Consider the following 17,166-nt stretch of genomic DNA (forward strand, 5'->3'; position numbering starts at 1 on the left):
TCTAGGTTCACAACGTAACTGTTAATATATGGGAATGGAACCCTACATATAGGCAGCTTCTATTGTGACATCACAATGTCAACAACAGTGTCTATGACATCATTTCCTGTTCTTACACTCTAAAAGGCAAAAACCTTGCAAATTACTGAGCCCTTACATTAACCTGTGTACATTAACTAGGACACTAGCCCTAAACTGATCATACTAGCTAAAAGGCTGTTTAACTGTTAAAACAATAATTCAGAGGTCCACAGTTTACAACATAAATAGACACTTTATTTGTTGGTTTTAATAAAAGATGAAAATACATAATTAAAACGTAACTTTTAATTTAACACTAAAATGAAAGAGCACCAAAAAAAGAAAGAAATGTAAAGTGTATATAACACATCACTCAATCAAACTTGGGCAGAGGAGGAGCATGTACTGGGAATAGAAGATTCTCACATTGTCCCTGTAAGCTTGCGAGTGGGGCTCTCTCCCCCTAATGAATCGGTTTATCTTAGTCTGTCAAATTCTAGTCTTGTAATACCTTTGAATATAGTTCCTACCCCGCCTGCCTTAACAGTAATGAGATCTGATGCAGTGTCAAAAGCTCAGTTGCGGTGTAATAAAGTGATCGTGAACTCTAGTGAGGTGTTTTATTCCTTGCTTTAGTATTCAACCTCTTCATCGGGGGAACCCGCATTTCTGAGTTGAGGAAATTTAAATAACCTGCCTAAAAGCTCGTCAACTCAGAAATGCGGGTTATTTAAATTTCCTCAACTCAATAGCAGTTGAGGCTCAACCAATCAGCAAAGAATGCAGGTTATTTCAATTTCCTCAACTGCTATTGAGAAGCACACGCCATTCTGCTACCACCCCTACAGAGAGATCAACACTCATCTCTGGAGTCTATTGAGGAGGTAGGACGGAATATGGTTAAAAAAAGATTAATATGGAATATAGGGCTGCAACGACTAATCGATAATGAAAATCATTGCCAACTAATTTTCATTATCGATTAGTTGAATAGATTTTTATCAATTATAAAATTAGGGTTTTTTCAGAGCAAATGCTCTGAAAAATCTCCCTCGTTTTATAATCCGTTTGATTCAGTGTGACTCACAGCAGCAGTTACTACTTACAGTCCCTCCCTGCAGTCACTCTGACCCCGCCCATTTCCTTATAGCAACTCTGTATAAAATTTATATTTGGGCTGCTGAAAGTTAGGGGAGGTGGGGATTAATGTAGGGTCAGTTATGGTTAATGTAAGGTCAGTTATGGTTAATGGGGTGTTTAGGGTTAATTTAGGGTCAGTTATGGTTAATGGGGTGTTTAGGGTTAATTTAGGGTCAGTTATGGTTCATGGGGTGTTTAGGGTTAACTTAGGGGCAGTTATGGTTGATGGGGTCGTTAGGGTTAATTTAAGGGCAATTATTGTTGATGGGGTCATTAGGGTTAATTTAGGGGCAGTTATGGCTGATGGGGTCGTTAGGGTTAATTTAGGATCTGTTATGGTTGATGGGGTCGTTAGGGTTAATTTAGGAGTACTTATGGTTAATGGGGTCTTTAGAGTTAATTTAGGAGCAGTTATGTTTAATGGGGTCTTAAGGGTTAATTTAATGCTGAGGACTGAGGGTTAAATTAATTTAATAAGGTTAACTTAAGGTGCAGTTAGAGATAAAAGAGGCAAACTAAAGGGAATCTAAATCCTGGGGCAGTGGAGATTATTAATGTATTTATTTATAAAAGTATTGTGTCAGTGTGCTGGGGGTATGAGGCATATAGGGTATATAAGGCATATGTGGGATGCAGTGTGACATATCTGGGGGTATATGGCATATGTGGGAGGCAGTGTGGCAAGCCTGGGCTCAAATGTACATAACGGGGGGGGGGGGCAGATTGGGAAATAAAAACAAGAAATGCATTTTTTATCAATGTTATTATTTTTTCAAATCTCTGTTTATTGAAAAAGATATTGTACAGTGGTATATTAGGCATTACAAGAGAACCATATACTTCAGGCATAAGACAGAAACATTCTGCGACGTGAGATACATACGTCAGAACAAATAGTACAGAGAATGGCATTATAGTCTAAGATGAAGGGACAATACCACAGCACATAGCAGTATAAAGGTTATCGTCTGGAGAACGGTCGAGAAGTGACACGTAAGTTGAACGTAACCGTATAAAACAGAGAAGGGTGAATGGATGGTGCGCCGTCTAGAACCATCATAGAAAGAGGTTTGGTATTATAAAAAATGAAACAAACAGCCTAAAGTGTATGTGTAAGAAAGTAAGCAGAGGCCAAAAACCTAGTTAACAAGCACCAGGTCAGGACGGGGCCCAATATAGCCACCTAGGACAGCGTGAAAAGAGAGAGAGGTCAGAAACTCCCCACAAGGCAACCGTTTCAATCCATTTTTGTACCCCAGGCCCCTGGAAGTCATAACCAAGTCCTCCATCTAGCATATGAAATTGACCTTCCTGAGTCAATTGCTTCCACAACCGCGGGATAATAGCTTTGGCAGCATTGATTAAGTGAATTGATAACGACCTCTTATAGGAACCCACACTAGAGGCAGTATGATGAAGCAACATTGTCTCAGGAGAGGCCTGGAAGTCAGGGTTGTCCACCGCTTAAACGACCGCGGTCACAGCAGACCACGGAGGTTGTATAAGGGGGCATTCCCACCAGAGATGGATGTAAGAGCCTATGTCGATTCCGCATCTCCAACATTGTGGGGGGATATGTGGGAGGAAGTGGTGGAGATCTGCAGGTACCTTGTATCATGTTGTCAGTAGCTTATATGCAGATTCCTGCATTTTGCTCTAGGTGGTGCCCTTATGTATGAGTGAAATCATTTTGTCCCAGTCATCTGGTTCAAATGTGCGGTTCTGCCGTTTGTTTTTAACATCCTGTTTGTTTATTAAATTATTTTAAGTAAATAAAAAATTTTCATTTAATCGATTAATGGAAAAAATAATCGGCCAACTAATCGATTATGAAAATAATCGTTAGTTGCAGCCCTAATGGAATAATACATTTGCTCTAAATACTTGCTCACAACATCCAATACCTGTTCATACAGCACAAGTTATTAATCATGAGTAACTCTCATAAAGGGAAAAGAGCCTTCCTTGGATTAGTTTGACCCAGAATAGGCAACACTTGGTATGTCGCCAATTAAGCAGAGGTGTATCAACCAGTTGTGACCCAGGCCGGAAGCACCCCCAGACTCTCCCTCCACAACCGCCCTGCCTTACTGCAGAGCTGGCCCAGACTGACCATCTGACACAACGGGCTTACTTCTGCCCGGCCATTCAACTCGGACAAAATTTGGGGGCACTAAAGGGGGAGGTCCCTGACACCTTCTGGACTCCTGGACTTAGGGTGACAAAAATCCTAGTTTTTATGCTTTAACAGACTTGTAATATTGCAACATTGATATGATTGTCATGTTTCACTCCTCTAATTCACCAAATGTTGCTTTTCAAATCCTGTATGTCGGACCCTTTTTTGGTGAAGATAATCAAAATGTGTTGGGTTTTTTTTCCCTGTAACTATTGCTTTTGGAAATGTGCCTATTTACTTAGAAGATAGAGAACAGTGACTTCTTCAACCACTTATCCTACCTTTATTGAGAATTATTTTTACTTTTAGTAAACTACAAAAAAATATAAAAGCCTCATTCCCAATGTTTTAGAAATTAGAATCTAAATCCACTGATTGAATTATTAAACCCCATCACTGGGTGGAAACATACAAAAATATCAAATATGACAATAAGAACTATAATGAAACCTAAATAATATTAACAAAAATAACTATAATAACTTATTTTTTATTAATAATTATTACTTGGGTTTCATTATAGTGCCTGTCATCATACTTGTGTGTTTACCCATCTAGGAAAAGAGGAGGAAAAGATGAATTAGTTACAGGTAAATCCCAGAAATGGGAATAAAATAAGATAGATACAGAACGTTCCTTTACCTGCAACATAATGTAAAATGCTACACACATTTGTATTGCAGATCACACCCGCCATGTATGTGTGGTGGGAAGAACAGATATACTCTAACTAAAGCCGTCATACAGTTGCAGATGTTGTAGAAAATGTTTATTGTAAGGTAATGGAGAAGCAACCCGGTGTAGAGAGGTGTGTTTGAAACTGACCAATTGGCTGCAAGTTGGTTGCTGACCAGAGGAAGGGGGGAGTTTTTAGGCTTGACCCATCAGCGAAGAATGCGGGTTCACCCGACAGAATATGGTTAACCTATTGTAGTTTGAGAGCAGTTAAAAACCCCAGCCCTAGCGGCTTTAATGAGGATAATCCAGACTTGAAGTGTTGTAAAGTGATCCGATGACGGGAATGGTGGTGTAGTACATCAGTAGATGTAACGTAGTAGACCAGGTAGACAGTGCATTGTCTTTGCCATGCAGGCTGTATGTACAGTATGTTTCAAATCCTTAAACCGGAATTTCCAAAAGTAAGGCTGAGTACATGTGGCCACATACAGCCTGAGTATAAAGATGTACAGCATGCCGCACCTACATCATTTGCTGGGCATTGGCTCCACTGAACAAAACCTATAGAAAACATGTATCTTATTTTAAAACATGAATATGTTTATTTAACATGTATACACTAGTACATCATTTATATAAGGGCCATTGGGAATGAAATGTCTAGATGGAACAGCACCTTGAAAAGCAATGCAGGGGAGAGACAGCCTGCCCTCTGTCAGCAGATTAGATAAGAATGTATTGCATATGGTACATAGTAATAGGCTTGGAGCCAGGGGCGTAACTAGACGCCTCAGGGCCCGGGTGCGAGAATCTGTTAACACATCCATCCAGTAAATGCTGGAACCTAGGCATGATGGGACTGTGATTGCTGTTAGCAATCACACTCCTATTATGCCAAGTCAGCCAATACACGCTGGTACAGGGTGGCTGTAAGTGATGTGCAGACCCCATACTGCTGGCAGCATCAATACACAAGGGGGGCAGCTAGCCAGGTTTCAGCATGTACTGGCTGACTTGGCATGATAGGAGTGTGATTGCTAACAGCAATCACAGTCCCATCATGCCTAGGTTCCAGCACTTACACATCCATCCAGTAAATGCTGGAACCTAGGCATTATGGGACTGTGATTGCTGTTAGCAATCACACTCCTATCATGCCAAGTCAGCCAGTACATGCTGGAACAGGGTGGCTGTAAGTGCAGACCCCATACTGCTGGCAGCATCACTACACAAGGGGGGCAGCTGGCCAGGTTTCAGCATGTACTGGCTGACTTGGCATGATAGGAGTGTGATTGCTAACAGCAATCACAGTCCCATCATGCCTAGGTTCCAGCACTTACACATCCATGCTATCACACACACACACACACACACACTCATTTATTCATATAACCATTCATTCACAGATTCATTCCCTCAATCACACACACTCATTCAAACACCCTCCCCACCCCCTTACCTGCACTGCAGCTCCTCGATGCCGCTCACAGAGTTCAGCAGGGGGCGCGGCCTCCCTCTGCCTTCTCTGCTAAAGCACAGAGGAAGTAGGATGTCACGTGAACTCCGCTTCCTCTGTGCAGCCCAGAAGACCCTCCCACAAGTAAGTAGCAGGGCTTGAGGTGCGGCTCGCGTAAGATCGGTTGCCCTGGCTGCACCCAGTCTCCCACTCTGCCTTATACCCCCTATATGCCACTCTGTCCCCCAGATATGCCTTACACCCCCCTATATGTCACTCTGCCCCATACATGCATTATAACCAACCCAGATATACCTTAAACCCACTATATGCCACTCTGCCCTCAGGCCGCCTACTTTGCCTATAGGTGGCGCCGGCCCTGAGTGTATGTGTATGTATGCGCAGGAATGTAAGGGCAGTGTATGTGTAGGATATGGGTGTGTAATGGTACTGTATGTGTATATGTGTTTGTATAAGCAGGCTTGTGTTAGGCTGCTTAGGCAGTGAATGTGTATGTGTATGGACAGGCAAATGTAAGGGCGGTTTATGTATATATATATATATATATATATATATATTTACTCACAGGGTCCATTGCACACCATTCCAAATATTCCAAGCCCGGTGCTAGTAACCAGCAGTTTCCATGTAAAACACTTTCAAAAAGATGGTCAGCACTCCAGGTCTTTAAATAGACAATTTCATTTTATTCAAAGTCAAGTCGACGTTTCAGTCATTACTGACTGTATGTCCTGATGAAAGTCAGTAATGACTGAAACGTCGACTTGACTTTGAATAAAATGAAATTGTCTATTTAAAGACCTGGAGTGCTGACCATCTTTTTGAAAGTGTTTTATATATATATATATATATATATGGGCAGGCAAATGTAAGGGCAGTGAGTGTGTATGTGTGCGAGCAAGTGTGTGTAAGGGAAGTATATGTGTATATGTATGGGCAGGCATGCATAAAGGCAGTGTATGGTACATGTATATATGTACAGTATGTGTATATATAGGTGTGAGGCTGTACCCTTACCACAAGATGAACAGGAACAGGGTAGCTTGCAAAATTTTATCCTGCCCCATGTGACTGTAATTCTAGTGATGCCACTGGATCCTAGAAAAGAAGAGGTTTGATATTAGGTATGTATTATTGAACATGTATTTTTATTCATAATTATTCTATTTTTATTTTTTAATATTCATATTAAATGATAGCTTATATCTCTCCATCGGGGGGGGGTAAATATATAAACTGTGTGGATACAATAAATAGCAAAAATGGAAATTGCGATTGAACAAGGTAAAAAAAATGGCAAAAAAAGCTTTGAACAGTAGGGTGGGAAAACCCTTTTCATGAAGGTCATAAATAGCAGCAACGTTGGTTAAGTTGAAACATTCAACTTTTTTGTGAGTTTCAGTGAGTTTGTGTACGTAGCTTAGTGCTGGGTGTAAACATTCTGTAACTCACCATGACATCATAGTGTCATAAGCTTCTGCTGTCATTGCATTTGCTACTTGATTATTGTGAGAGGGAGCTGCTGCGGTGATAAACTTGATTAGCTGTGGAAGCTTTTCCCCAGTACGATGGATTATATAGATCCTGAGTGCTTATCAGTTATTGATCCTGCTTGGGAGGTGCTGGACCCAAACCCCAACCTCCAGGAATTGTTCATGTCATTTAATGGCATGTTTTTCCAGGGACAGTTGAAGGGGGTGGAAGTAAAATGGAGCCGCAGGATGATACTAAACAGCGGGATTTGTTACTACAAGGAAAATGAAGACGTGTGCACTATATATATCAGCAAGCCACTATTGAGTTTGAGATCAAGGAGAGATCTTGTTGAGGTCCTTCTCCATGAAATGATTCATGCTTTCCTGTTTGTAACACGCCAATACAGAGATGATGGAGCCCACGGACCAGAGTTCTGCAAACACATGGAGCGCATAAATAACATCACTGGCGCCAACATTTCCATCTACCACAATTTCCATGCAGAGGTTGCTGAATGCAGAAAACACTGGTGGCTCTGTAATGGTCCCTGCAGAGCTTGGGGGCCAAAGTTTGGCTTCATAATGCGGGCAATAAATCGGGCACCCTCTGCTCGGGAACGTTGGTGGTCACACAATCAGCTTACCTGTGGGGGGACTTTTATTAAAGTGAATGGGCCTGAAAACTACATTCAAAAAGGGAAGAAGAGGAGTTTCAGTTCACCAACCGCCACCCCAAATGACAACAGTGACCATCAACTGCCTAGCAAGAGGGCCAGAATGGACAAATAATTCATTGATATGTTATAACATCTATACATACTGATCAGCACATGGTTCTTGTGCTACTTTGTTACTTGGAGTTCTACTAGTTCCTGATTGTATTATATACCAATTAAATTGTTTAAACCCAAGTGAACATTTCTATTGAATTCCTTACTATACATATATATAAGTGCATAATTTCTGATAAAGACAGGCATCTTTTGGGCTACATTCATCCCCACCAAACATTCTCAGCGCTAAAGAAAGATGAACAGGCGGTATTGGGTCAATTTAGGTCCAAAAGAGGGACCCTTGGGAGGTATGATTTATGTGATACGTTATTTGGCATTAACCATTACATTTCCCAAATTACACAACATTTTATTTTCAGTTCTGCAAGGGAAACATCTATCTGACAAAATTACATGTAGCTGCTGAAGTGAGTTTGGTGGTGACGGGTTGCTCGGTAGAGAGCAAGAAGTGGCTGAAGGGAATTAAATTAACTTGGCAGACATCGTATGGCTTCCAGTACGTTGGACAAACACGTCAATCAATAACCTGCTTTATAATAACGTCAGAATTTCCTATCGTACGATTAATTTAAGATGTGTTTGGAGTTGCCATTGAGTCTCCACATACCTCTAAATCATTCTGGATCCTAAATAGAATATTAAATAGTCTCCGGACCCCGGCTTCTTAGTAACTCTTATAAAGCTTTAGTTAAGTCATTACGTTTCTTGTAGCTTTCCCTTCCTGCTTACCAGGCATGAGGTGGTAACCTCTTTTGTTGGCTGAATTGCATTTTAGGTATGTATTTCCCTAAAAGACATGTTTGTTTTATGATTATATGTAAAAATCCTTGAATCTTCAATAAAGAAATTAAGTTGGAATAAAAAAGGTTTAGACAATATATATGTATACACACACGCGCACACACACACATATATATCTGTACTGGGGGGGCATAAGGGGTGCTGGAAAGTTTTAGTGGAGGAGTGTAAGGATGAACTAAGGGGAGTTAGTGTAAAAATAGGGCAGAGGGAGAGGCCTAGGAGGCCATCAACATTTGTACCTATATTTGTACAATGTGACATTCAGAGCCGGCCTTAAGTGTTCTGGTGCCCTGTGCGGACTACTCCTCTGGCGCCCCCTTCTCACTACCCCCCTGCCCCTTCTCACTACCTCGCCCCCCTCTGCCACTTCTCACTACCTCGCCCCCCCCTCACTACCCCCCTCTGCCACTTCTCACTACCTCGCCCCCCCTCACGACCTCTCCCCCCTGCCCATTCTCACTACCCCCTCTGCCCCTTCTCTACTCCCGCTCCCTACTTCTCATTATCCTCACTTACCTTGTTGCCGGAGTCCTGCGGTGGGAGCGTAGACATCCGTCTTCCCGCTGTGTCGCAGTACCGGCATTTCATGTTGAGGGGTGCCGAGCGGCTGCTGAAAACTTCACGAGCAACCACTCGTCGCCCCTGCCCGGGACTTAATTTAAAGCATGGGGTTTTTTTGTTTTTTTTTTAAACTTTAACATGATGGATGTTAAATAAAGTTTAAAAAAAATAAACGATGTTTTAATTTAAGTCCCGGGCAGGCGCCCCTGCTGCCATGGCGCCCTGTACTTGTCATGTACTTTTTAAACATACCTGAAATAGTACATGAAATACTGACAAATGCATTTGTTTTATCCAGGCACAAATCTTGTTGTCTTTTTGCCTTTGTTTGAGACCCAGGGCCATTCAGAGTCTTCCCTTACAAACGTTTGTACGACACAAATTTATAAATTGTTTTCACGTCTTTCTCATATTTTAGATGACATATTCCTTTGCAATATTATAAAAGAATAACACACACAAAAAGAATAAGACTACTAAAAGTTTATTATTAAATCAAATACAATATGTGGACAGAAGCAAAAAGTACACATTTACCTCAAAGGAGGTCAGATATAGGGCTACCTCTGGACTCACGAAGAGTCTTTCTTCAGCTCGCAGGAGAGAAAAAACCTCATTGGAGGAAATCTCTGGGGGACCATGGATGAAAGAACCGCCCTTCCCTCTGGGCATTAAGAGGTTAATATGAAACCTAACTGTGCTTTTCTACACTGCACCTTTTACTGTAGACTATTCAATATTCCTACATTCACTATATGTTTCTTAGCCCAGTAAAACACAAAGTTAACATGAAATTAAAAAGGAACGACCGCCTTGTAGATGTTTCTCCTTCAGATATCTCAACTGGAACCCTGACAAACTGCCAGGTAGCCAGCGAACTTGATATCTCTAGGTTCTCTTGTCGGAAGTCCTCGACTGCCTTGTTGTAGATGTTACTCCTTCCTCGTTCTGTAGCAGCAGCAATCTTCAGATATCTCAATTGGATACCTGACAAACTGCCAGGTAGTCAGCGAACCTGATATCTCTAGGTTCACAACGTAACTGTTAATATATGGGAATGGAACCCTACATATAGGCAGCTTCTATTGTGACATCACAATGTCAACAACAGTGTCTATGACATCATTTCCTGTTCTTACACTCTAAAAGGCAAAAACCTTGCAAATTACTGAGCCCTTACATTAACCTGTGTACATTAACTAGGACACTAGCCCTAAACTGATCATACTAGCTAAAAGGCTGTTTAACTGTTAAAACAATAATTCAGAGGTCCACAGTTTACAACATAAATAGACACTTTATTTGTTGGTTTTAATAAAAGATGAAAATACATAATTAAAACGTAACTTTTAATTTAACACTAAAATGAAAGAGCACCAAAAAAAGAAAGAAATGTAAAGTGTATATAACACATCACTCAATCAAACTTGGGCAGAGGAGGAGCATGTACTGGGAATAGAAGATTCTCACATTGTCCCTGTAAGCTTGCGAGTGGGGCTCTCTCCCCCTAATGAATCGGTTTATCTTAGTCTGTCAAATTCTAGTCTTGTAATACCTTTGAATATAGTTCCTACCCCGCCTGCCTTAACAGTAATGAGATCTGATGCAGTGTCAAAAGCTCAGTTGCGGTGTAATAAAGTGATCGTGAACTCTAGTGAGGTGTTTTATTCCTTGCTTTAGTATTCAACCTCTTCATCGGGGGAACCCGCATTTCTGAGTTGAGGAAATTTAAATAACCTGCCTAAAAGCTTGTCAACTCAGAAATGCGGGTTATTTAAATTTCCTCAACTCAATAGCAGTTGAGGCTCAACCAATCAGCAAAGAATGCAGGTTATTTCAATTTCCTCAACTGCTATTGAGAAGCACACGCCATTCTGCTACCACCCCTACAGAGAGATCAACACTCATCTCTGGAGTCTATTGAGGAGGTAGGACGGAATATGGTTAAAAAAAGATTAATATGGAATATAGGGCTGCAACGACTAATCGATAATGAAAATCATTGCCAACTAATTTTCATTATCGATTAGTTGAATAGATTTTTATCAATTATAAAATTAGGGTTTTTTCAGAGCAAATGCTCTGAAAAATCTCCCTCGTTTTATAATCCGTTTGATTCAGTGTGACTCACAGCAGCAGTTACTACTTACAGTCCCTCCCTGCAGTCACTCTGACCCCGCCCATTTCCTTATAGCAACTCTGTATAAAATTTATATTTGGGCTGCTGAAAGTTAGGGGAGGTGGGGATTAATGTAGGGTCAGTTATGGTTAATGTAAGGTCAGTTATGGTTAATGGGGTGTTTAGGGTTAATTTAGGGTCAGTTATGGTTAATGGGGTGTTTAGGGTTAATTTAGGGTCAGTTATGGTTCATGGGGTGTTTAGGGTTAACTTAGGGGCAGTTATGGTTGATGGGGTCGTTAGGGTTAATTTAAGGGCAATTATTGTTGATGGGGTCATTAGGGTTAATTTAGGGGCAGTTATGGCTGATGGGGTCGTTAGGGTTAATTTAGGATCTGTTATGGTTGATGGGGTTGTTAGGGTTAATTTAGGAGTACTTATGGTTAATGGGGTCTTTAGAGTTAATTTAGGAGCAGTTATGTTTAATGGGGTCTTAAGGGTTAATTTAATGCTGAGGACTGAGGGTTAAATTAATTTAATAAGGTTAACTTAAGGTGCAGTTAGAGATAAAAGAGGCAAACTAAAGGGAATCTAAATCCTGGGGCAGTGGAGATTATTAATGTATTTATTTATAAAAGTATTGTGTCAGTGTGCTGGGGGTATGAGGCATATAGGGTATATAAGGCATATGTGGGATGCAGTGTGACATATCTGGGGGTATATGGCATATGTGGGAGGCGGTGTGGCAAGCCTGGGATCAAATGTACATAACGGGGGGGGGGGCAGATTGGGAAATAAAAACAAGAAATGCATTTTTTATCAATGTTATTATTTTTTCAAATCTCTGTTTATTGAAAAAGATATTGTACAGTGGTATATTAGGCATTACAAGAGAACCATATACTTCAGGCATAAGACAGAAACATTCTGCGACGTGAGATACATACGTCAGAACAAATAGTACAGAGAATGGCATTATAGTCTAAGATGAAGGGACAATACCACAGCACATAGCAGTATAAAGGTTATCGTCTGGAGAACGGTCGAGAAGTGACACGTAAGTTGAACGTAACCGTATAAAACAGAGAAGGGTGAATGGATGGTGCGCCGTCTAGAACCATCATAGAAAGAGGTTTGGTATTATAAAAAATGAAACAAACAGCCTAAAGTGTATGTGTAAGAAAGTAAGCAGAGGCCAAAAACCTAGTTAACAAGCACCAGGTCAGGACGGGGCCCAATATAGCCACCTAGGACAGCGTGAAAAGAGAGAGAGGTCAGAAACTCCCCACAAGGCAACCGTTTCAATCCATTTTTGTACCCCAGGCCCCTGGAAGTCATAACCAAGTCCTCCATCTAGCATATGAAATTGACCTTCCTGAGTCAATTGCTTCCACAACCGCGGGATAATAGCTTTGGCAGCATTGATTAAGTGAATTGATAACGACCTCTTATAGGAACCCACACTAGAGGCAGTATGATGAAGCAACATTGTCTCAGGAGAGGCCTGGAAGTCAGGGTGGTCCACCGCTTAAACGACCGCGGTCACAGCAGACCACGGAGGTTGTATAAGGGGGCATTCCCACCAGAGATGGATGTAAGAGCCTATGTCGATTCCGCATCTCCAACATTGTGGGGGGATATGTGGGAGGAAGTGGTGGAGATCTGCAGGTACCTTGTATCATGTTGTCAGTAGCTTATATGCAGATTCCTGCATTTTGCTCTAGGTGGTGCCCTTATGTATGAGTGAAATCATTTTGTCCCAGTCATCTGGTTCAAATGTGCGGTTCTGCCGTTTGTTTTTAACATCCTGTTTGTTTATTAAATTATTTTAAGTAAATAAAAAATTTTCATTTAATCGATTAATGGAAAAAATAATCGTTAGTTGCAGCCCTAATGGAATAATACATTTGCTCTAAATACTTGCTCACAACATCCAATACCTGTTCATACAGCACAAGTTATTAATCATGAGTAACTCTCATAAAGGGAAAAGAGCCTTCCTTGGATTAGTTTGACCCAGAATAGGCAACACTTGGTATGTCGCCAATTAAGCAGAGGTGTATCAACCAGTTGTGACCCAGGCCGGAAGCACCCCCAGACTCTCCCTCCACAACCGCCCTGCCTTACTGCAGAGCTGGCCCAGACTGACCATCTGACACAACAGGCTTACTTCTGCCCGGCCATTCAACTCGGACAAAATTTGGGGGCACTAAAGGGGGATGTCCCTGACACCTTCTGGACTCCTGGACTTAGGGTGACAAAAATCCTAGTTTTTATGCTTTAACAGACTTGTAATATTGCAACATTGATATGATTGTCATGTTTCACTCCTCTAATTCACCAAATGTTGCTTTTCAAATCCTGTATGTCGGACCCTTTTTTGGTGAAGATAATCAAAATGTGTTGGTTTTTTTTTCCCTGTAACTATTGCTTTTGGAAATGTGCCTATTTACTTAGAAGATAGAGAACAGTGACTTCTTCAACCACTTATCCTACCTTTATTGAGAATTATTTTTACTTTTAGTAAACTACAAAAAAATATAAAAGCCTCATTCCCAATGTTTTAGAAATTAGAATCTAAATCCACTGATTGAATTATTAAACCCCATCACTGGGTGGAAACATACAAAAATATCAAATATGACAATAAGAACTATAATGAAACCTAAATAATATTAACAAAAATAACTATAATAACTTATTTTTTATTAATAATTATTACTTGGGTTTCATTATAGTGCCTGTCATCATACTTGTGTGTTTACCCATCTAGGAAAAGAGGAGGAAAAGATGAATTAGTTACAGGTAAATCCCAGAAATGGGAATAAAATAAGATAGATACAGAACGTTCCTTTACCTGCAACATAATGTAAAATGCTACACACATTTGTATTGCAGATCACACCCGCCATGTATGTGTGGTGGGAAGAACAGATATACTCTAACTAAAGCCGTCATACAGTTGCAGATGTTGTAGAAAATGTTTATTGTAAGGTAATGGAGAAGCAACCCGGTGTAGAGAGGTGTGTTTGAAACTGACCAATTGGCTGCAAGTTGGTTGCCGACCAGAGGAAGGGGGGAGTTTTTAGGCTTGACCCATCAGCGAAGAATGCGGGTTCACCCGACAGAATATGGTTAACCTATTGTAGTTTGAGAGCAGTTAAAAACCCCAGCCCTAGCGGCTTTAATGAGGATAATCCAGACTTGAAGTGTTGTAAAGTGATCCGATGACGGGAATGGTGGTGTAGTACATCAGTAGATGTAACGTAGTAGACCAGGTAGACAGTGCATTGTCTTTGCCATGCAGGCTGTATGCACAGTATGTTTCAAATCCTTAAACCGGAATTTCCAAAAGTAAGGCTGAGTACATGTGGCCACATACAGCCTGAGTATAAACATGTACAGCATGCCGCACCTACATCATTTGCTGGGCATTGGCTCCACTGAACAAAACCTATAGAAAACATGCATCTTATTTTAAAACATGAATATGTTTATTTAACATGTATACACTAGTACATCATTTATATAAGGGCCATTGGGAATGAAATGTCTAGATGGAACAGCACCTTGAAAAGCAATGCAGGGGAGAGACAGCCTGCCCTCTGTCAGCAGATTAGATAAGAATGTATTGCATATGGTACATAGTAATAGGCTTGGAGCCAGGGGCGTAACTAGACACCTCAGGGCCCGGGTGCGAGAATCTGTTAACACATCCATCCAGTAAATGCTGGAACCTAGGCATGATGGGACTGTGATTGCTGTTAGCAATCACACTCCTATTATGCCAAGTCAGCCAATACACGCTGGTACAGGGTGGCTGTAAGTGATGTGCAGACCCCATACTGCTGGCAGCATCAATACACAAGGGGGGCAGCTAGCCAGGTTTCAGCATGTACTGGCTGACTTGGCATGATAGGAGTGTGATTGCTAACAGCAATCACAGTCCCATCATGCCTAGGTTCCAGCACTTACACATCCATCCAGTAAATGCTGGAACCTAGGCATTATGGGACTGTGATTGCTGTTAGCAATCACACTCCTATCATGCCAAGTCAGCCAGTACATGCTGGAACAGGGTGGCTGTAAGTGCAGACCCCATACTGCTGGCAGCATCACTACACAAGGGGGGCAGCTGGCCAGGTTTCAGCATGTACTGGCTGACTTGGCATGATAGGAGTGTGATTGCTAACAGCAATCACAGTCCCATCATGCCTAGGTTCCAGCACTTACACATCCATGCTATCACACACACACACACACACACACACACTCATTTATTCATATAACCATTCATTCACAGATTCATTCCCTCAATCACACACACTCATTCAAACACCCTCCCCACCCCCTTACCTGCACTGCAGCTCCTCGATGCCGCTCACAGAGTTCAGCAGGGGGCGCGGCCTCCCTCTGCCTTCTCTGCTAAAGCACAGAGGAAGTAGGATGTCACGTGAACTCCGCTTCCTCTGTGCAGCCCAGAAGACCCTCCCACAAGTAAGTAGCAGGGCTTGAGGTGCGGCTCGCGTAAGATCGGTTGCCCTGGCTGCACCCAGTCTCCCACTCTGCCTTATACCCCCTATATGCCACTCTGTCCCCCAGATATGCCTTACACCCCCCTATATGTCACTCTGCCCCATACATGCATTATAACCAACCCAGATATACCTTAAACCCACTATATGCCACTCTGCCCTCAGGCCGCCTACTTTGCCTATAGGTGGCGCCGGCCCTGAGTGTATGTGTATGTATGCGCAGGAATGTAAGGGCAGTGTATGTGTAGGATATGGGTGTGTAATGGTACTGTATGTGTATATGTGTTTGTATAAGCAGGCTTGTGTTAGGCTGCTTAGGCAGTGAATGTGTATGTGTATGGACAGGTAAATGTAAGGGCGGTTTATGTATATATATATATATATATATATATATATATATATTTACTCACAGGGTCCATTGCACACCATTCCAAATATTCCAAGCCCGGTGCTAGTAACCAGCAGTTTCCATGTAAAACACTTTCAAAAAGATGGTCAGCACTCCAGGTCTTTAAATAGACAATTTCATTTTATTCAAAGTCAAGTCGACGTTTCAGTCATTACTGACTGTATGTCCTGATGAAAGTCAGTAATGACTGAAACGTCGACTTGACTTTGAATAAAATGAAATTGTCTATTTAAAGACCTGGAGTGCTGACCATCTTTTTGAAAGTCTTTTTGCAAATGTAAGGGCAGTGAGTGTGTATGTGTGCGAGCAAGCGTGTGTAAGGGAAGTATATGTGTATATGTATGGGCAGGCATGCATAAAGGCAGTGTATGGTACATGTATATATGTACAGTATTTGTATATATAGGTGTGAGGCTGTACCCTTACCACAAGATGAACAGGAACAGGGTAGCTTGCAAAATTTTATCCTGCCCCATGTGACTGTAATTCTAGTGATGCCACTGGATCCTAGAAAAGAAGAGGTTTGATATTAGGTATGTATTATTGAACATGTATTTTTATTCATAATTATTCTATTTTTATTTTTTAATATTCATATTAAATGATAGCTTATATCTCTCCATCGGGGGGGGGTAAATATATAAACTGTGTGGATACAATAAATAGCAAAAATGGAAATTGCGATTGAACAAGGTAAAAAAAATGGCAAAAAAAGCTTTGAACAGTAGGGTGGGAAAACCCTTTTCATGAAGGTCATAAATAGCAGCAACGTTGGTTAAGTTGAAACATTCAACTTTTTTGTGAGTTTCAGTGAGTTTGTGTACGTAGCTTAGTGCTGGGTGTAAACATTCTGTAACTCACCATGACATCATAGTGTCATAAGCTTCTGCTGTCATTGCATTTGCTACTTGATTATTGTGAGAGGGAGCTGCTGCGGTGATAAACTTGATTAGCTGTGGAAGCTTTTCCCCAGTACG

The 17,166-nt window shown here is 41.3% G+C and overlaps 1 pseudogene; it reads left to right on the forward strand.

The window, feature by feature from the left end:
- The first annotated feature begins 7,063 nt into the window (after window positions 1–7,063).
- On the forward strand, window positions 7,064–7,759 carry LOC149283289 (DNA-dependent metalloprotease SPRTN pseudogene; annotated as a pseudogene).
- The last annotated feature ends 9,407 nt before the right edge of the window (window positions 7,760–17,166 follow it).

This window comes from Sceloporus occidentalis, unplaced genomic scaffold, assembly GCF_023333645.1.
Source record: "Sceloporus occidentalis isolate IW3139 unplaced genomic scaffold, rSceOcc1.0.p SCAF_107, whole genome shotgun sequence".
NCBI classification, from domain to species: domain Eukaryota; kingdom Metazoa; phylum Chordata; class Lepidosauria; order Squamata; family Phrynosomatidae; genus Sceloporus; species Sceloporus occidentalis.